Source organism: Vombatus ursinus, unplaced genomic scaffold (assembly GCF_900497805.2).
Source record: "Vombatus ursinus unplaced genomic scaffold, bare-nosed wombat genome assembly UNPS02014773.1, whole genome shotgun sequence".
NCBI classification, from domain to species: domain Eukaryota; kingdom Metazoa; phylum Chordata; class Mammalia; order Diprotodontia; family Vombatidae; genus Vombatus; species Vombatus ursinus.
This window is the reverse complement of record NW_020954551.1, coordinates 35,539,984-35,560,740: the sequence shown is the minus strand read 5'-3', so window position 1 is coordinate 35,560,740 and position 20,757 is coordinate 35,539,984. Positions and strand designations below refer to the sequence as shown.

Genomic DNA, 20,757 nt, shown 5'->3' with positions numbered 1-20,757 from the left:
GTAATGCAAAAGATTAATTAATCAATCAATAAACAGTTGTTAAACACCTACTATGTGTCAGGCACTGTGATAAGCACTGAGGATATGAAAAGAGGCAAAAGATAGCTTCTCAAGGAGCTTACAAGATTAAATAAATTACCCCAGTCCAGAGAGGGAAGGCTGAAAGCAGACAGCATTTAAAGCCCTTCTCGACAAGATACCAACCTAACTGTCAATGTTAATTACAATGACTCCCCTTCATACTCTATGGTCCAGCAAGACCGGCTTTCTTGCTGTTCCCCACATGGGACAAACCAGGTATCGGCCAGTGCCCATGCTTCCTTCCTTATTCTGTCTTTTGGAGTTCCAGGTTTCCTTCAAGGCTCAGTTAAAATGTCATCCCCTATATGAGTCTTTCTAGATCCCTCTGAGTTGTTACTGCTCTCTCCCTAGAAATGATTCAGTATGTATTTTGTATTATCTGATGTGTGGGCATGTTGTATCACTCTAGGTAGCCCAATGGATGGCATGCTAGACTTGGTATCAAGAGGATGTGAGTTCAAATCCAGCTTCATATACTTACTAGCTGTGTGAGCAAGTCCCTTAACCTCTGTCATCTATAAAATTGGGATAATAATAGTACCTACTTCTCAGGGCTCCTGTGAGGATCAAATGAGCTAATATTTGTAAAGAGCTTTGCAAACCTTGAGGTACTATATAAATGCTAGCTATCATCATTATCATTATTCTAGTAGAATGTAAGTTTGTTAAGAAAAAAAAATGGCTTAATTTGTGTCTTTGTGTATCTGCAACCTAGTAATGCCTTACACCTAAGCAAGGACTTAAGAATTGCTTGTTGATTTGAGGAAAATCGATGGAATTGAAGTGCATAAAATATTAAGGGTATAGCTAGGGTGAACATGAAATTGTTTATCCAATCCTAGAATCCAAGCAGTAAGAGCTTGTTGAAGGTTAAAAGGCAAAAATGTAGGACAAATTAAAGGAGTTCCCATTTCATGCAGCGGGTAGTTAACTTGTGAAAACTCATTCTAGGTGGCTGGTTGTCCGAGATGAAAAGATAAAGCACTTCAACAAAACTATGGATGAGTTCATAGGAAATAGACAATAGGATCATAGATTTAGAGCTAAAAGATATCTTAGAGGCCATCAATTCCATCTCCCTCATTTCACAGATGAAGAAATGAGGCAAATAGAAGTTAAGTGATTTTCCCAGGGTCACACAGCTAGTTAGTATCTGAGGCGGGATATTCCAAGCCCAGTGCCCTATCTATTACACCATACTGCTTTAATCTATAATAGGTACCTGAATTAAGGGAAATTAGAATGTTTTGGGAAGGTCTCTAACCTTTGAAGCTGACATCATGGATTGTAAATTATGCTTACCCTCAAGGAAGCCCTTGATGGGCCAGTCATTCATTCATTCAATAAATATTTACTAAGCACCTACTATATACCAACCACTATCAAAAAGAGGCAAAAGACACTCCCTGCCTTCAAGGAGCTTACCATCTAATGAAAGAGACAACATGCAAACAAATATATACAAAGCAAGCTATATACAGGATAAATAGGAAATAATTAAAAGAGGGAAGGTGCTTGTATTTGAGAGGGATTGGTAAAGACTTCTTGTAAAAGGTGGGATTTTAGTTGAGACTTAAAAAAAGCCAGGGAGGTCAGTAGTTGGAGTAAAGGAAGGAGAGTGTTACAGGCATAGGGCACAGCCAGAGAAAACACCTGAAGCTAAGAGATGGAGAGTCTTGTTTGTGGAACAATCAGGAGGCCAGTGTCACTGGATGGAAGAGTAAGGGTTGGAGAGTAAGAAGACTGGAAAGGTAGGAAGCAGATGCGTTATGAAAGGCTTTGCATGCTTAATAGGATTTGGTACTAGATCCTGGAGCTGATAGGGAACCACTGGTGTATACCAAATAGGGGGTCTGTGTGACAAGATGGGACCTGAATTGGGTTAGATGGTGTCTAGTGTGGTTTATTCTGACAGTTGTTGGTGAACTTAGTTAATTCACTAATCTTATATTGTTACTAACATCAATAACAACAACAATTCCCATTTATACTCATTATCTATTTGCCCTCAGTATGCTATTTCCCCTCTCTGGGACTCTATGTATATTTGTAAAAATTAACGGGCTGGATTAGAGGGTCTCCAAGGTTCATTCCCACTCTAAATCCTATAATCCTAGAGAGTACTTTAAGGTTTACAAAGCACTTTCCTCATGACAACCCATGGAGATTTAGGAGGTACAAGTATTATTCCTCATTTTATAGATGAGAAAACAGACTCGGAGGGGCTAAGGATCACATAGGTGATATGGTGGTAGTGGGAGGGGAAATGTAATCAGGTCTTGTGACTGTAAACACCACCATTCATTCTACCATGCCATACTATGCTTTTGCTATAGGTAGGATTCTGTATTGGGCATTGGGGAGGGGGCAGTGGGGAAAAGCATAAGGAATAGTGGGAAAATGGATGGATTTACAGTCAGAGGATCTGAGTTCAGATTCTTGCTTGGCCACTATGACCTCTGTGACAAATCAGAGCAAGTGTGGGCAAGCCTTAGGCAGACTTGGGCAAGTCACTTAATTTCTGTTGGCCTCAGTTTCCTCATCTGTGAAATGAGGGTGTTATTCTTTAAGTCCTTTTGAACTCTGGATCTGTGATGACCCTGTGTTTTTAATGGGACTGTTGAAAACTACCTATTTCTCTGTTAATCTTAAACACTTCTTGTCTCTTTTGCTGATGAGGCCTTCCTAACAGAGATCTGCCGATTTAGACTCTGTTTTCTTTTACAATGCTTTTTGAGTGGCAAAAATGACCAAAGATAAAAATAGTTAATATGTTGGAGGGGCCATGGGAAGATAAGCACACTAATACACTGTTAGTAGAATGGCGAATTGATCTAGAAAACAATAGACTCTAGCAGAAAGAAAACATAGATTCTAGAAAACAATTCGGAAATATTCTAAAAAGGTGATTAAAATGTTCATACCCAGAGATCCCACTGCTAGGCATATATCCCAAATAAGTAAAAGAGAGAAGAAAGCTTCCATGTGCACTATAATATTTATAGCTGTACTTTTGTGGTAGCAAAAAACTGGAGACAAAGAAGACGCTCATTGATTTGGGAATGAATAAACTGTTACACAAATGCAATGGAATATTACTGTGTATGAGAAACAATAAATATGATGAATTCAGAGAAGCATGGGAAGACTGATGTAAATAGATGCAGACTGAAGTAAGCAGAATGAACCAATCAACTAATTGATAAACATTTATTAAGCACCTGCTCTGTGCCAGGCACTGTGCTAAGCACTGGGAAACCAGGAAAACAATATATAGGATCACCACAACAATGCAAACAAAAAGCAAAAAATAAAATCATACATGCATAATTACAATGATCTTGGAGAAAAGCTAAAAAAAATGCACCTTACGGAGATGGGAACTAGGGGTGTGGAATATCACATCTATTATCAGACATGATTGATAAGTGTTGGGTAGTTTGGCTGAAATACTTTTTCCCCTTATTTATTTTTTAATCTTTGTTATAAGAGATGGCTTGATGGGGGTGGGGATGTATTGAGGATACATTTGAAAATGAAGGTGATGTAAAAGCAAATGACATCACTAGAACAACATTAAAAAATAAAATGCTAATTGGGAATTTGAGTATAATATACCAACTGGAAAGAAAATCCAAGCAGTGATTCAAAGTCTAGTGATCCTGAAAAAAAAAAAAGGGGGATTCTCTCTACTTATCTTGATTTGAAAGCCTGAAGGCTAGTCAGGACAAAGACTCGACTTGAGAAAGGGCCTTCCTCTGCTCCTGTTTCAAGTTAGGGTAAAACTTTGACCCTGCAAGGGTGGTATTTGGGGCTCTTGGGTTTCTTCTGGGTGTGTGTTTATTTGTACAAGTTAAACTTATCGCCACAGAATGTAGCTCCTATCCTAACTCCCTTCTTTCTTCCTCTAGGCAAGACTATCCCTCACCTAGGTGGACATCTCTTCTCTTATTCCATATTTTCTTGTTGACTATCTCTTAGTCAGGAGAGTTCTCTACCTCTGTCAGTTAAGGTATATGAATCTTCAGTGTTCTTGAGGTCTAACTTTAAATTATTCCTGCTGCATTTCAGCCCTATTCTGCTAGGGCAACTAGGGGTTCAGTGAATAGTGTTCAGTACCTGGAACCAGGATAGACCTGAGTTCAAATCCAACTTCAGACACTTCCTAGCTTTGTGCATCTGCAAGCCATTAAAAAAAAAAACTATCTGCCTCAGTTTTCTCATTTGTAAAATAGAAAATAATAGCATCTACCTCCTAAAGTTGTTATGAGAATCAAAGGAGATAATTTTATATACAATTATTTATGTGTATTTTGTTTCCCCAGTAGAATGTAAGCTTATTGAGGGCAGGAAAAGCTTTATTTTTGTACAAAATATATACAAGGTAGTTTTTTGGGGAGGAGGGCATTACCAGCTGCGGGGAATCAGCATGAGCTTCATGTAGAAGGAGGCACTTGGGCTAAGTCTTGAAGGAAAGAAGGGATTCTAAAAAGAAGATGAGAGAAAGAAGAGGTATATCCCAGGCACAGGGGAAAGTCAATAATACAAAAGAATGGAGAGAAAGGATGGGGTGTTGTGTGTGTATGAGGGGCATCAAGAGGCAAGTTTGGTAGGACTGCATAGTGTGAGAAGGGGAGGAATGTATAATAAGACTGGAAAAGGACATCGGGGCCAGGTGGTGCAGGGTGATAAAAGCCAAACAGAGGAACTTGGATTTGATCCTAGAGGTGATAGGGAGCCACTGGAGTTTATTGAGTGGGGGAGCAACAAGGTCAGATCTACATTTTAGGAAAATCACTTTGGCAGCTGTATCTAAAATGGGTTAGAGAGGGAAGAGACAAGAAGACTAATTAGGGAGCTATTGCAATAATCCAGGCAAAGGGTGATGAGGGTCCAGACGATGGTGGTATGAGTAAAGAGGGGTTCTGGGAGACCTGTTGCTGCTGTTGTTGTTGCTGTTGTTGAGTTGACCCCATGGACCGTAGCACACTAGGCTCATCTGTCCTCAACTATCTCCCAAAGTCTGTCCACCCTCACGTTTGTTGTTTCCATAACACTATCTATCCATTTGCTATCCCCTGTTCCTTTTGCCTGCAATCTTTCCCAGCATCAGGGTCTTTTCTAACGAGTCCTGTTTTCTCATTATGTGGCTAAAGTATTTAAGCTTCAGTTTCGGTAGTTGACTTTCCAACGAATGACCCGAGACTGTTGCTGAGAGAGAAAAATTGACCTGGATGCCATATTTTCACTCGCTGATCCCAGTTCTGCCCTCTGGGGCCAAGCAGAATAAATCTAATTACTCTTTCACATGACAGTGTGCACAATGTTCAAACACTTGAATTAGAGATGCTTATCACCTGTCCTTGAAGCCTTCTTTCAGAGACTAAGTTCCATCAGCTATCCTCATAAGGTTTGTTTCCAACCTTCTGTCCAGCCCAGGTGTTCTCCCTTGGACCAGTTTCAGTTTTTTTATCTTCTTCCTAAAAGGTAGTTTCCAGAACTGGACACAGTCCTTTAGATGGCACTGACCAAGTCTGCTGACTGCAGGATTATCAACCAACTGATTATAGAACTTTATCAGTCACAACAGCCCACCTTTCCATAGTGCTTTGTGGCTTACGATATATGTGACTCACAACAACTCTCTGAAGGAGGTGGTGCAAGTATCCCCATATTACAAATGAGGAAACTGAGACTCTGAGACATGTGATCTGTGACTGGATTCCAGATCTTCTGAGTTTATGTCAATCCCTTCCTCAGAGTCCCTTGCCCTAATAGCCAATCAGTTGCCAAATCCTATTGATTTTATTTTCACTATATATTTTTTCTTTCCTTTTAAAAATTCTGAAATTTTTCAGAACAAATGTCAACAAGCATGATCATTTCCATGTACAAAGAGAAAGCAGACAGCATAGGTGAAACTGGGAATCTCTATTATGCACACGTTTTTAAAGGTATGCGTAAAAATCAAGGTAATGTTAACAACACTATCTTGCTTATCTCTGTCCCATTCTAAACTTCCTTCTAATCTCTTCCGTGTATTTTAAAAATGTTTATCAAAGAACCAGATCTCTGGAACCCGAGCCTTTTTCCCCTTCTTTCTACTCACACTGCCTGGTCCAGGCCCTCAATACCTCTTGCCTGGAGTATGGTAATGGTCTTTATCTTGTCTGCCTGTCTTCAGCTTATCTTTGGAATCTATCCTTTACATAGCTACCAGTGTTTCTCATGAACAAGCCTAGCCATCCTACTCCCTTGCTCTAAAGCCTTGAGTGGATTTCCCATTGCACATGAGATATCATATCAACTCCTTAGCTTGCCATTTAGGAAAGACCACAACCCATCTCTCTGATATATCACACTCTTTAATACACCTTAGTTTTTGGGCAAACAGGACCTAGTTTTTCCCTGATCTCAGTCTGACCTCCCCTGACCTTCCTGCATTTGCACTGGTTGTCTGTCTCTCGAATCTGGAATGCACTCTTTCCAAATCGCCATTTCTTGAGAAGTCTTTCTCTTCCTTCAAGCACCAATTCAGGTGCCCCCTCCTCGATGAAATCTTCCTGGCTTCCAAACCCACCTTGCAACTAAAAGTCTTCCCTCCCTCCTCACATCCCTGGAGTATTTTGTCTTTATTATATTCTTTGCCCTTATCACAGTCTACCTCATGGCTAATTGAATAGGTAGGAGGTATATGAAGTATGACTATTTCTTTTTTTATATTATAAACTCTCTAGTGGAGTGGGGACTGGGTTATTTTTCAACTTTGTTATCCCAGTGCCTAGAACAGGGCCTTTTTGGATATACCAAGTGCTTAATGAGTATTCTTTGAATTGAATTCTAGCTCTGATCCTTCACTGTCCCAGACTATGAATTCTTACAGGGCAATTTCTGGCACCAAGACCCAAGACAATATTTACTTATCTGTGTATAGGCTATATCCTGCAAATAGAATGTAAGCTGCTTGAGGGCAGGGACTGTTTGTTTCTTTTGCCTTTATATCCTCAGAGCTAACTTTAGCACCATGCTTTGCCCATAGGAGGCACTTGGTAAATCTTTGGAGAAAGGGATACTTTCTAATATTCTATAATCTTGCTATGTGAGTTAACACATTCATACAGGTGCTTCTGAATAAGGTTGGCTCTAGTTTCTTTGTATTTCAAGAGCCCACAACTTTGGTTATGAGGGAGAGGAGAAAAGGAAGAAACAAGCATTTATTTAGCACCTACTATGTGCCAGGCACTGTACTAAGCATTTTATAGATACTATCTTATTTGATCCTCACATGGTATTCTTTTCCCCCTATATTGGAAGTTGCTAAGCCTTCTTCTTCTTGACAGATCTTTCTCAAGACATTTAAAAAAATCCCTGTTTTTCTCCATGTATATTCTTTTCTATTTTTTTAAGTCTGGCTATTTTTCACTATGAGAACTTACGAAAATGCTCATTCATTAGAAATGATTTAAATAGTGCTGTGAAATCCTGGGAGGAAACACATTATGAAAGTTGAATAAATGAATGAATAATGAATGCCATTAGGTTCTACTAATTTTAGTTAAAAATTCCAAGTAGCTACTGGGATTTTGCCGGTACATGTGGGAAGCCACTTTTCTGCTTGCAAAAACAAGCAATTTAACATTAAGAATATCAATTGGAAAATGACTATGCTTTGCATATATCTTTGTCAAGGGCCTCTGGTTTTTGCCTCTTCCGTCCCTTCCTATCCCTGATGCTGCTGGAGACCTGTCCCCAGCCTTTTGCAGATGGCTACTGCAGTGGCTGAATTCAGATTGCCCGAAGCTTTGGGCCCAGTGCCCTCATGGGATTATAAAATTTAGAGTCAGGGGTAGCTTTCAAGTCAGTGTGGTAGAAAAAGCATAGGACTCGAGAATCAGGAGGTTTGGATTATACTCCCATATGTTCTATTCTATCATTTTATTCTATAATTTCCCCATATATTCCCATTATTTTTGCATATGTATTCTGTCACTCACTCATGGTGAGGCTCTGGGTAAGTCACATCTTCTCTAGATCTGAGTGTGATAGGAAATCGAGCCAGAAAGGTAGGTTATGGAGTGTGTATTTGTCCTTATCCACACCACAAGAGGGGTGGTGTAGATGAAACCTGTGGTTCCTTTCTGCTCTGTTGTGATGGTTCTGAAGTGTTAGAGTTTCTTCCCTGGCCCTGAAATATTCAGACCATTGAAAAAGTGAGTTCTTTATAGAAAGAAGGGGCTGTTGCCTTGGAGCATTTGGGTTCAGAAACAGATTCTTGTGAATTTCTCTATTTTGGAGCATCTCTAGGACTCATCAGCACCTCTCCTCAAATGGGAGGGGGGTATCCTGCATAGAAATACCCACTTTATGTAGCTGGCATATGCCTGAGATAGGCATGAATTGAATTTTTATAATTCAAATTATTTCCCAGTTGACGTACATGACCATTTCAGAGATACTTCCTCCTCCTTTCTCCACTCCCACTCCACCCAAAAAGCAGTAGCCCTAGTATTTTAATTTTTTTTTCTTTCAACCTTTCTGTTAAATTTATAAACCCAATACTTAAGTGTCTTTGGAAAGCTGGATATTCAGAGTAGTGCAAAAAGGCAACTAAGTTGTCAATCAATCAACCAACAAGCATTTTATAAGGTGCCTATATGCTGGCTAGGTATATAGTGGACAGTCAAGAAGACCTGAGTTCAAATCCACCTGTGTAATACTGGGCAAGTCACTTAACCTCTTTGCCTCATAATGATGCCATTCTGGTCCTCTTTGAGAATGAAGGACCAACCAGCCTCAGTTTCTTCATCTGTAAAATGGGGATAATAATAGCATCTACTTTCCAGGGTTGTGAGGCTAACATAATATTTATAAAGTGGTTTTTTTCAACCTTAAAACACTACTAGCTATTATTTTTGTTGTTGTTATTATGATTATTCTGATGATGCCAAGAACTGTTGTTGTTGTTGTTATTATTATTCTGATGATACCAAAAGCCATGCTAACCACTGGGGATACTACCAAAATTTAATATTTTATAAGCATAGAACAATGCAATAAATATAACGGCAGACAAGCACAATATACAGACAACTGTACAAGAGGAGAAGAATTAAAGTGCCATTGTTTTCACCTTCCTGGGCCCCCTCTGCAAAAATCAATTTGCTGTCTCAGTTGTGTGGCTCGGACAGATTTTCATCTCCTAGTGGGTGTGTGCTGGGATATGTAATTCTGTACCTCTCCTTCCTGCTGCTTCCTGAAATGACCCTCTAGGCTCCCATATGGTTAGGGGGACCTGAGCACTCTCTGGGGACTTTTGGCATAGAAATACCCACTTTATGTAGCTGGCATATGCCTGAGATAGGCATGAATTGAATTTTTATAATTCAAATTATTTCCCAGTTGACGTACATGACCATTTCAGAGATACTTCCTCCCCCTTTCTTCACTCCCACTCCACCCAAAAAACAGTAGCCCTAGTAGCAGGAAAGCAGCTTACCAGTCTGGCGGGAAAGGTCTGTCTCACTGGGGTGAGAGGGGAGCAGCATCAGCCAGCCAGCCTGACAGCAGGGGGCCTGCAGCAAGGCTCCAAGCCTGGGGCAATCCACCAGAGAGGCCCCACCCTCCTGTAGACTAGCAGTTTGTGTATCCCAGCAAGGCCCCACCCCTTTGCTGATCAGTAGTGAAGCCCTGCCCCAGCACTGGCCCTACCTCTCAGACAGATCAGCAACAAAATTACTCCTCCAGGACCTGCTAACAGAGAAGCCCCGTTTCATAGCAGACCAGCAGCAGGGCCTCACCCCTGGAGCTGACCAGCAATAAGATCCCTCCTCCAGGGCCAGCCACCAGAAAGACTCTGTTACCACAGCAACCCAGCAGCAAGGTGCTACCCCTGGAGCAGGCCAGCAGCTAAATTCCACACCCAGGGGAGGCCAATGGGAACCCTCCACTTCCCCCAACGCGTTATAGGACTGAAGGGAAGCCAACCTTGCAGAGAAAGCAAGCAGCTAAGCCCTGAAGCCCAGTGAAAGCCAGCAGTAAGAAGACCTAGAGACTCAGCACAAAAAGCTTGGGACAGTGTAGGACTAGAGCCCAACACTCACATAAAAACACCAAGTCACAAAAAAGGCAGAAAAAATGAGCAAAAAACAAAAAAAGAGCTTGACTATAGAAAGTTACTATGGTGATAGGGAGGATCAAGGCATATATTTAGAAGAGGACAATAGTGTCAAGATGGCTACATGTGAAGCCTCAAAGAAAAATGTTATTTGGTTTCAGGCCCCAAAGGAATTCCTGAAAGAGCTTAAAAAGGATTTTAAAAAGCAAATTAGAGAAGTAGAAGAAAAATTGGGAAAAGAAATGAGAGTAATGTAGAGAATCATGAAAAAAGAGTCAACAGCATGGGAAAAGATATACAAAAATTTACCAAGGAAAATAACTCCCTAAAAAATAGAATTGGCTAAATGGAAAAGAAAGTACAAAAGCTCACTGAAGAAAATAATTCCTTAAAAATTAGAATCGAACAAGTGGAAATTAATGATGCTATGAGACATCAAGATATGACAAAATAAAATAAAGAAGTAAAAAGAACTAGAAGGAAATGTGAAATTTCTCATTGGAAAAATAAGTGACCTAGAAAATAGATCCAGGAGAGACAATATAAGAATTATTGGACTGCCAGAAAGCCATGATTAAAAAAAAAAAGCCTGGACAACATCTTTCAAAAAATTATGAAAAAAAATCTGCTCTGAAATATTAGAACCAGAGGGGAAAATAGAAATTGAAAGAATCCACCAATCATTGCCTGAAAGAGATCCCAAGAGGAAATTCCAGAGCTTGCAGATCAAGGAGAAAATATTGCAAGGAGCCAAAAATAAACAATTCAAGTATCATGGAGCTACAGTCAGAATTACATAGAATTTGGCAGCTTCTACATTAAGGAACTGGAGGGTTTGAAATATGATATACTGGAAGGCAAAGGATTTAGGATTACAACCAAGAATCACCTATCTAGCAAAACTGAATATAATCTTTCAGGGGAAAAAATGGATATTTAATAAAATAGAGAACTTTCAAGCATTTCTTAATTAAAGGACTAGAACTGAATAAAAAATTTGACCTCCAAATACAAGACCCAAGGGAAACATAAAAAGGTAAAAAAGAAACAAGAAAGAGAAAACATAAGGAATTCATAAGGTTAAATTGTTTATATTTTTAAATGGCAAGATGGTATTTGTAACTCTTAAGAACTTTATTACTATAAGAGCAATTAGAAGGAATATATGTAGAGAAAGGGTATGGATACAAGGTGACTTTGATGGGATGATATCCCAAAAAACAAAATAGAAGGGTGAGAAAGAAAATTGCACTGGAAGAAGGAGGGGAGAGATTGAATAGGGTAAATTATCCCACATAAAAGAGGCATGCAAGAGCTATTATAATGGAGGGAAAGATGGAGGTGGGGGGTGGTGGCAGGCAAAGCTTAAACCTTACTCTCACCAAAATTGGCTCAAAGAGGGAACAACATACATACTCAGTTGGATATAGAAATCTATCTTACCCTATAAGGAAGTAAAAAGGGACAGAGATGATAGAAAGGGGAGGGGGAACTGATAAAAAGGAGGATATATTGGGGAAGGTGGTGATCAGAAGTAAAACACTTGTGAGGAGGGAAAGAGTGGGGGGGTGAGAGAGAAAGGGAGATAAACAAGTGAAAAACAGGTCAGAGGGAAATACATAGTTATCATAACTATAAATGTGAATGAGATGAACTCACCTATAAAATGGAAATAGATAGCTGAATGGATTAAAAATCAGAATCCTACAATATGTTGTTTACAGGAAGCACATTTGAAACAGGCGGATACACACAAGGTAAAGGTAAGGGGCTGGAGCAGAATCTATTATGTTTCAGCTGAAGCAAAGAAAGTAGGGGCAGCAATCATGATCTCAGACAAAGGAAAAGTCAAAATAGATCTAATTAAAAGAGATAAAGAAGGAGACTATATCTTGCTGAAAGGTACCATAGACAATGAAATCATAACAATAGTAAACATATATGCACCAAATGGTATACCATGTAAATTTTTGAAGGAGAAATTGAATGAGTTACAGGAAGAAGTAGATAATAAAACTATACTAGTGGGGGACCTCAACTTTTCCCTCTCAGAACTAGACAAATCTAACCAAAAAATAAATAAGAAAGAAGTTAAGGAGGTGAATTAAGTTCTGGAAAAGTTAGATATGATAAAATTGAAAGTGAGAAAACTATTGAACTAATAAAACTAGAAGCTGGTTTTATGGGAGAAAAACAATAAAATAGATAAACCACCAGTTAATTTGATTTAAAAAAGGAAAGAAGAAAACCAAATTACTAGTATCAAAAATGAAAGGGGTGAATACACCACCAATAAAGAGGAAATTAAGACAATTTTTAGTAGCTATTTCACCCAAATATATGCCAATAAATGTGACAATCTAAATGAAATGGACAAATATCTACAAAAATATAAATCAATCAGATTAACAGAAGAAGAAATAAAATACTTAAATAACCCAATCTTAGAAAAAGAAATTGAACAAGCCATCAATGAACTTCCTAAGAAGAAATCCCTAGGACCAGATGGATTCACATGTGAATTTTATCAAACATTTAAAGAATAATTACTCTCAATACTATATAAACTATTTGGAAAAATAGATGAAGAAGGAATCCTACCAAATTCCTTTTATGACACAAATATGGTGCTGATACCCAAATCAGGAAGAGCTAAGACAGTTCTCAATTTCCCAAATGAATATTGATGCAAAAATTTCAAACAAAATACTAGCAAAGAGATTATAGCAACATATCTCAAGGATCATACACTATGACCATATGGGATTTATACTAGGAATTCAAGGCTGGTTCAATATTAGGAAAACTATCAGCATAATTGGCCATATCAAAAACAAACCCAACAGAAATCATATGATTATCCCAATAGACGCAAGACAAGCCTTTGACAAAATACAGCACTCACTCCTATTAAAAACACTAGAAAACATAGGAATACATGGAGCTTACCTTGAAATAATAAATCTAAAACCATCAGCAAGCATTATCTGTAATGTGGATAAGCTAGAAGTCTTCCCAATACAATCAGGGGTGAAGCAAGGATGCCATTGTCATCTCTATTATTTAATATGGTGCCAGAAATGTTAGCTATAGCAATAAAAGAAGAAAAAGAAATCAAAGGAATTAGAATAGGCAATGAGGAACAAAACTACAACTCTTTGCAGATGATATGATGTTCTACTTAGAAAATCCTAGTGAATCAACCGAAAAAACCACTTAATATTATTACTGACTTTAGCAAAGTTGTGGGATACAAAATAAACCCACATAAATCATCAGCATTTCTATATATTATTAACAAAGTCCAGCAGCAAGAGATAGAGAAATTCCATTTAAAATAACTGTAGACAATATAAAATACTTGAGTGTCTACCTGCCAAGCCAAACTCAGAAACTGTATGAACACCTATAAAACTATTTTCACACAAATAAAGTCAGATACAAACAATTGGAAAATATTAATTGCTCATCGGTAGGCTGAGCCAACGTAATAAAAAAGGCAATTCTACCTAAATTAAACTGTTTGTCCAGTGCCATGCCAATCAGACTATCAAAAATTATTCTATAGAGCTAGAAAAAATATAACAAAATTCATCTGGAAGAGCAAAAGTTCAGGGATATCAAGGGAATCAATGAAAAAAAATGTGAAAGAATGTGGTCTAGCCATACGAGATCTCAAATTGTATCATAAAGCGTTAATTATCAAAATAATCTGGTACTGGCTAAGAAATAAAGTGGTGGATTAGTGGAATAGATTAGATACAAGTTACATTATAGTAAATGACCAAAGTAATCTGGTATATGATAAACCCAAAGATCCAAGTTTTTGGAACAAAAACTTATTATTTGACAAAAACTGCTGGGAAAATGGGAAAACAGTGTGGCAGAAACTAGGTATAGACCAACCTCTCACCCTGTATTCCAAGATAAAGTCTAAATGGGTACATGGTTTACACCTAATGGGCGATACCATAAGCAAATTAAGAGAGAATGGATAATTTATCTGTCAGATAAAAGAAATTTAGGAAGGGAATTTAGGGAAGAATTTAGGACCAAAGAAAATATCAAGAGCATTACAAAATGTAAAATAGATAATTCTGATTATATAAAATTAAGAAGTTTTTGCACAAACAAAGCCAATGCAACCAAAATTATAAGGAAATCAGAAGACTGGGAAATTTTTTTTTGCAACAAGTATCTCTGATAAAGGCCTCATTTCTCAAATATGTAAAGAGCTGAGTCAAGTTGATAAAAACACAAGTCATTGCCCAACTGACAAATGGAAAAAGGATATGGACAGGCAATTATTAGACAAAGAAATCAAAGCTATCTATAGTCATATGAGAAAATGCTCTAAATCACTATTAATAAGAGAAATGCAAATTAAAACAATTCTGAGGTGCCACTTCATACCTATCAGAGTGACTAATATGACAAAAATGGAAAAATGTTGAATATTGGAGGGGATATGGGAAAACGAGGACACTAATGCTTTGTTGATGGAGTTGTGAACTGATCCAGCCATTTTGGAGAGCAATTTGGAATTATGCCCAAAGAGCTATAAAACTGTGCATATCCTTTGATCCAGTAATACCACTGCTAGGTCTATATCCCAAAGATATCCAAAAAAGAGGAAAGGACCTACTTGTACAAACATATTTATAGCAGCTCTTTTTGTGGTGGCTAAGGGAATCAAAGGGATGCCCATCAACTGGGAAATGGCTGAACAAGTTGTGGCATATGAATGTAATGGAATACTATTGTGCTATAAGAAATGATGAGCAGGTGGATTTCAGAAAAACCTGGAAAGACTTGTAAGGACTGATGCTGAGTGAAGTGAGCAGGATCAGGAGAACATTGTACACAGTACCAGCCACATTGTGTGATGACTGACTTTGATAGACTTAGCCCTTCTCAGCAATGCAAGGATCTAAGACATCTCCAAAAGTCTCATGCTGGAAAATGCTATCTACATCCAGAGAAAGAACTATGGAGTTAGAATGCAGATTAAAGCATACTGTTTGCTCTTTTTTTTTTCTTCTGTTATGTTTTGTTTCTTCTTTCTTGTGGCTCCTCTTATTGATTCTAATTCTTCTTTATAATATGACTAATATGAAAATATGTTTAATAGGAATGTATATGTAGGGTCTATATCAGATTGCACACTGTCTTGGGAAGGGAAGTGGGAAGGAGGGGGAGAAAATTCAAAACTCAAAAACTTATGGAAGTGCCTGTTGAAAACTAAAAATAAATTAATTAAGAAAGAAAAAATAAAACAAAGTACAAACTCACACACTTGGGAAAAAAAAAACCCAACAAACTGTGGTATATGGTTATAATGGAATATTATTGTTCTACAAGAAATGACAAGCAGGATGATTTCAGGAAAATCTGGAAAGACTTACATGAACTGATGCACGCTGAAGTGAACAGAACCAGGACAATGTTGTATACAGTAACAGTAATATTGTTCAATGAAGAACTGTGAATGACTTAGCTATTCTTAGCAATGCAATGATCCAAGACATTCCCAAAGGACTAATGATGAAGCATACTATCCACCTCCAGAGAAAGAACTGATTTTGATTTAATTCAGACTGATGCATGTTACTTTTCACTTTCTTTCTTTCATATTTTCCCCTTTTATTTGAGTCTTATACAAAGTTACTAACGTGGAAGTGTTTTCAATAAAAACAAAGATTAAATTACCCAGAAGCTATGTCTCTTGAACATTTTTAATCATCAAAGAGGTTAAGTGGCTTACCTAGAGTAACACAATTTATATGTTTCTAGAGGCAGTTTCGTGGCAAAGTTGATTAAATGCTGGACCTGGAGTCAGGAAGCCCTGAGTTTGAATCCTGCCTCAGATTCTTAATAGCTGGGCAAGTGACTTAACCTATGTTTGCCTCAGTTTCCTCATCTGTAAAGTGGGAATGATGATATGAGCACCTGATTTCAGGGTTGTTGTGAGAATCAGATGAGATAGTATTTGTAAAGTAATAACAATAATGATAGCTACAATTTATATAGTACCTACTATGTGTTAGTAAGTTCTTTATAGATATTATCTATTAGCTATTATTATCATTACTTTACAAATATTATCTCATTTGATTCTCACAACAATTCTGGGATGTAGATGCTCTTATCATCATTTACATTTTACATTTGAAGAAACTGAGACAAATAATGCTTTGCAAGCCTTAAAGTGCCATATAAATGATAGCTCTTTATATGTCAGAAGTCTTCTTGACTTGGAGGCTGGCCCTCTGTCTACCAGGTCAAGTTGCCTCTGGTGATGTTAATGCATTTTATTATGTGTGTCATGAATAGGGATTTTTCTTATTCATCCCTCAATGCCCAAGATAGTGTCCTGGCAATAGCAGCTATACAAGATGGGCAATATATACTTTTGATGCTAATGATAATGGTGGTGTTGCTAATGAAAATGATGAACAGCTGGGGAGACACTTTCATTATAGAGCCACCAGAGCAGCCTGTTATTTTAATTGAGCCATACATGGTTATAGCTGAAAGGGCCTTCAGAAATAAGTTAGACTCTCCTTAAACAGACTCAAAAGGAGTCACATTTATAAAGCTCTTTGAAAACTTTTAAGTGTCCTATAAATGACAGCTTATTATTATTATTAATGTTACAGTTGTTGTTGTAGGTAGTTATAGTAATATTAGCAAGAACCCATAATTGTACTTGTGGAAAGAACTCGCTGGTGTGGAAACTTCCTTCCTTCAGATCTGCAACTTATCTGAAGGACTTGAACCCAGATCTTCTTGGGCCCCAAGGCCTATCATCCATTGACTCGGCCACACTAACTCTCTTCATCATCAATGCTATTGTCATCATCATCATCATCATCGTCACCATCATCATCATCATCATCATCATCATTTTACTTGAGTCTCTGACAACCAAAGGGTCTCTCTCTTTGTCAAGGCCAATCCCTTAATGCCCTTGACATCATCCCTGATAGTCTCCAAAAGCTTTTCCCTTTTAGCACCCATCTCCTAACACTTCTACGGGACTGAATGGATCAGATGGATTTCTTTGATAGAGATTGGGCATCATCAGGTCACTAGGAAGGGTCAGATGACACTGGAAGACAGGAAAAAAAACTATAGAGATGGGGATACCAACCTAAACTTTACTGAGGACTGGTTTTGAGTTAATTAGCTCTTTGGAATGAGGAAGAAGAAGAAGAAGACCCCACATTCTGGGTATGGGAGTCAGCCTGTACAATGGCAGGAGATGGAATGCCAAAGTTAAGAAATGAAGGAAGACTGGTTTGGCTGGAACATAGACTGTGAAAGGGAGTGATACGAGATAAATTTGAAAATCTAGGTTGGAGTCAGACTGTGAAGTGCTTAAAATGCCAAGGAAGAGTTTAGGTTTTATCCTAGAGACATCAGGAAACAACTGAAATTTTTGAGCAGGGAAATGATACTGCCACATCTGTGTGTCAGGATTATTTCACAGCTGTGTGGAAGATAAATTAGACAAGGAAGGAGGAGGAGGAGTCAGGCTATTAAGTCCTTGGAGACAAGCATCTCTGTGCCTTTTGTTCTGCTGCCTCTGAGTCCAAGACTTTCCCAGAATACTGGAGTTCAGTGTGTGTAATAATGATGATAACACTACTACTAATAATAACTGACATTTACATAGTGCTTTAAAGTTTGCAAAAGGCTTTCTATTCATTACCTCATTGGAACTCATAAGGAGCTTGGAGGAAGGGACCCATGATCAGAGAGTTTCAGTAACTTGTCCACAGTCACTCAACTAACAAGTACCAGAAATGGGATCTGAACCCAGGTCTTTTGACCAGTGCCTTTTGGAGGACCCAAGTGCTTCGGTGTGTTTTTACTTCTGAAATGTTTTCTGAAATGCGCAGTTTATAGATCAATGGAAATGAATCCTGCACAAATAAGAACAATTCCATTCAGCCTCCCACTACAAATGGCTCCATGACTGACTAGCCATTTCAGGTGGAGGGCGAGTTTGAAATGACTGTGTGGGGCTTGTTCATGTGATGGACAATTTAGAGGAGTCCTGCATCGGGGGATAAATGCCCAGCTAGGGTTGCTATGGCAACCATTTCCTTTGTGGTCTCTGCTTCTGCCCTTCCCCTTCCTGACCCCAGAATAGCACTTTTTTTTCCAGATGGGCTCCTCTTTGGCTGGGTATCTTGACTGGGGCAAAGATCCTGGGGTGGATGCTCCAACAGGGACTGGGGTGTGGGATGGGGCTATCCATTAGAGGAGACCTGAGTACAAGCTGTGCTGAGGACCCTCGGGGTGTGAGCACCTAGCTTGCTTCCCAGTATGGATGAGCAGATCATTATAAGAAGCAGGAAAACAGCCTGTCTGAGCTAATGAGGGTTCAAGGATGGGCTTATAGAATACAATGAATGTTGAGGGGCTGATGCTGCCCTGAACACGACCCTAAGCTCAGGCTGAACTCACAACACAGGCCAGTTCAGAGGAGGTGACAGGTGTCTCTCCTACAGACAGGGCCAGAACTAGTTATACCTGTGCCTGGGGCAAAGATCACAAATCGCATCCAGGGCATGAGTCATGGAACCATGCTAACTCATTTTGGGTGTGCAGAGCAGGGTAGAGCAGGACAGAGAAAGTGCTCACTCACTTTTTAACTACATGATAAGCTTTATTATTTCACCCTAATAAAGACGCTGCCGGTGCCCTCTGGAGTTAAGATCTCTGTGCAAAGTTCCAGTAGTCCTGCCTACTTACGGCTTTGCTTTCTTAACTACTTGGAATTGGGTGTAAAGGCAGGCTCTCGTTCACTCAGTATCACAGTGCCTGATTGATTGTCAAGAAGAATATCCCCTTAACTTCATAACTCGCCTTTCCTTTAATATAAAACTCAAGTCTCAAGAGTTGGGGCACCTAGGTGGCACAGTGGATAGAGTGCCAGTCCTGGAATCAGGAAGACCGGGGTTCAAATCCAGCCTCAAACACTTGCTAGCTGTGTGACCCTGGGTAAGTTACTTAACCCTGTTTGCCTCAGTTTCCTCATCTATAAAATGAGCTAGAGAAGGGAGTGCCAAACCACTCCAGTATCTTTGCAAGGGGTCCTGAAGAGTCAGATACAACTGAAACAACTGAATAACAAATCTTATCTCCTCCAAGAATGTTTCTCTGACTATTCTGGTTCACAGTCATTTGAAAGTCTAGGAAATTCAAAACATTTATTGCCTCCTGGACCAGTGGCAACCCCTTTGCCCCCTGAATACTCATAGCATTTTGATCTTCCTTTTTTTTCATGCACAGAGCAGGGGTTCTTCCCTTTTTTTGCGTTATGTACCCTCTCTGGGAGTTTGGTAAAGCCTGTGGACTCTGCAGAATGTTTTTAAATGCATAAAATAAAACACAGAATTACACAGGAAACCAATTATATTGAAATATAGTTATTGAAATATTGAAAAAAACTTCATGGACCCCATTTAGAACCACCAACTTAGGGTCTATTTTATAATAAAGGTTCTCCTCCCCTTGCCTTTTTGACAGGCAATGTGGTAGAATAGAAAGGACACTGGATGTGGAGTTGGCAGAGACCTGGGTGTGAATCCTGCCTCTGCCACTAGCTGTGAGACTGTGGGTCAGTCATTTTTTCTCTCTAGGCTCAATGTCCTCACCTATAACCCCTACCCCCACAGGGGTTGTTGTGAATTTCAAATGACACGATGCCCATAAATGTTTTATAAACCTTGAAGCAAGACAATAATACTAGCTGAAATGAAGATAGCTCCTATTGGACTGTAAGAGGGTAGTTTGTGCAATGACTGTAGCATTTTTGATATTGCTATTTTAATTTTCATGTGTGTATGAGCACAAACAATAAGTATTTATTAAGTACCTGCTGTGTGCCAGGTACTGTACTAGGTGTTGAGAGCAGAAAATGGAAACAGTCTTTGCCTTTAAGAAGCTTACATCGTCTCAGGGGTGGACAGATCAAGATAGATATAAGGTACTTTTTTGGGGGGAGGAAGCATTAGAAATTATGGTGATGAATGAATAAAAAAGAAAAAACATTTATTAAGTGCTTACTATGTACAAAGCTAAGTGCTAGAGATAGAAATAGAAATTTCTCTCCTCAGGGAATTCACATTAATTAGGGAAGACAATAGGCACAGGAGAATTCAGCTATAAGGTGGAGAGAAGGGCACAGAGGTCATAAAGATGCTGCTACAGGGGCTGATGTCAAAGCCTGGAAGTCCTTAGGATGCATGGGTCATCTAGCCTGGCCCACCATTATTGGGAAGGGGAGAATGGGTCAGGGAGGAAAGGAGGTTCTGGGTTCTATCTGGTAGGGGTGGTAATGAGTGTTCAATGTCTTTGCTAGTAGGAGAAAAGGTGAAAGGGGCATTGGCAGGAAGCTTAGGAGTAGGTCCTGGGGGTGGGGAGGGGATATGGGGTACTGTGGGCCATAAGTTCTACTATCTACCTTCTGGATGCCCTTACATGGGGTCTGGTATCAGCTTCTGTGTGTGTGTGTGTGTGTGTGTGTGTGTGTGTGTGTGTGTGTGTGT

The 20,757-nt window shown here is 39.0% G+C and overlaps 1 protein-coding gene across 2 annotated transcripts in view; it reads right to left on the bottom strand.

The window, feature by feature from the left end:
* HRH1 (histamine receptor H1) overlaps positions 1-20,757 on the bottom strand; it is a 128,734-nt gene that overhangs the window by 11,263 nt on the left and 96,714 nt on the right. Inside the window, exon 1 of one of the 2 annotated variants that reach the window (XM_027864116.1) lies at positions 13,145-13,180. The exons of the other annotated variant lie outside the window; for it this stretch is intronic. The gene's annotated coding sequence lies outside the window, so the exon portion shown is untranslated. Of the gene's footprint in view, positions 1-13,144; positions 13,181-20,757 lie in introns of those variants that run through there. 2 annotated transcript variants of the gene reach the window in all.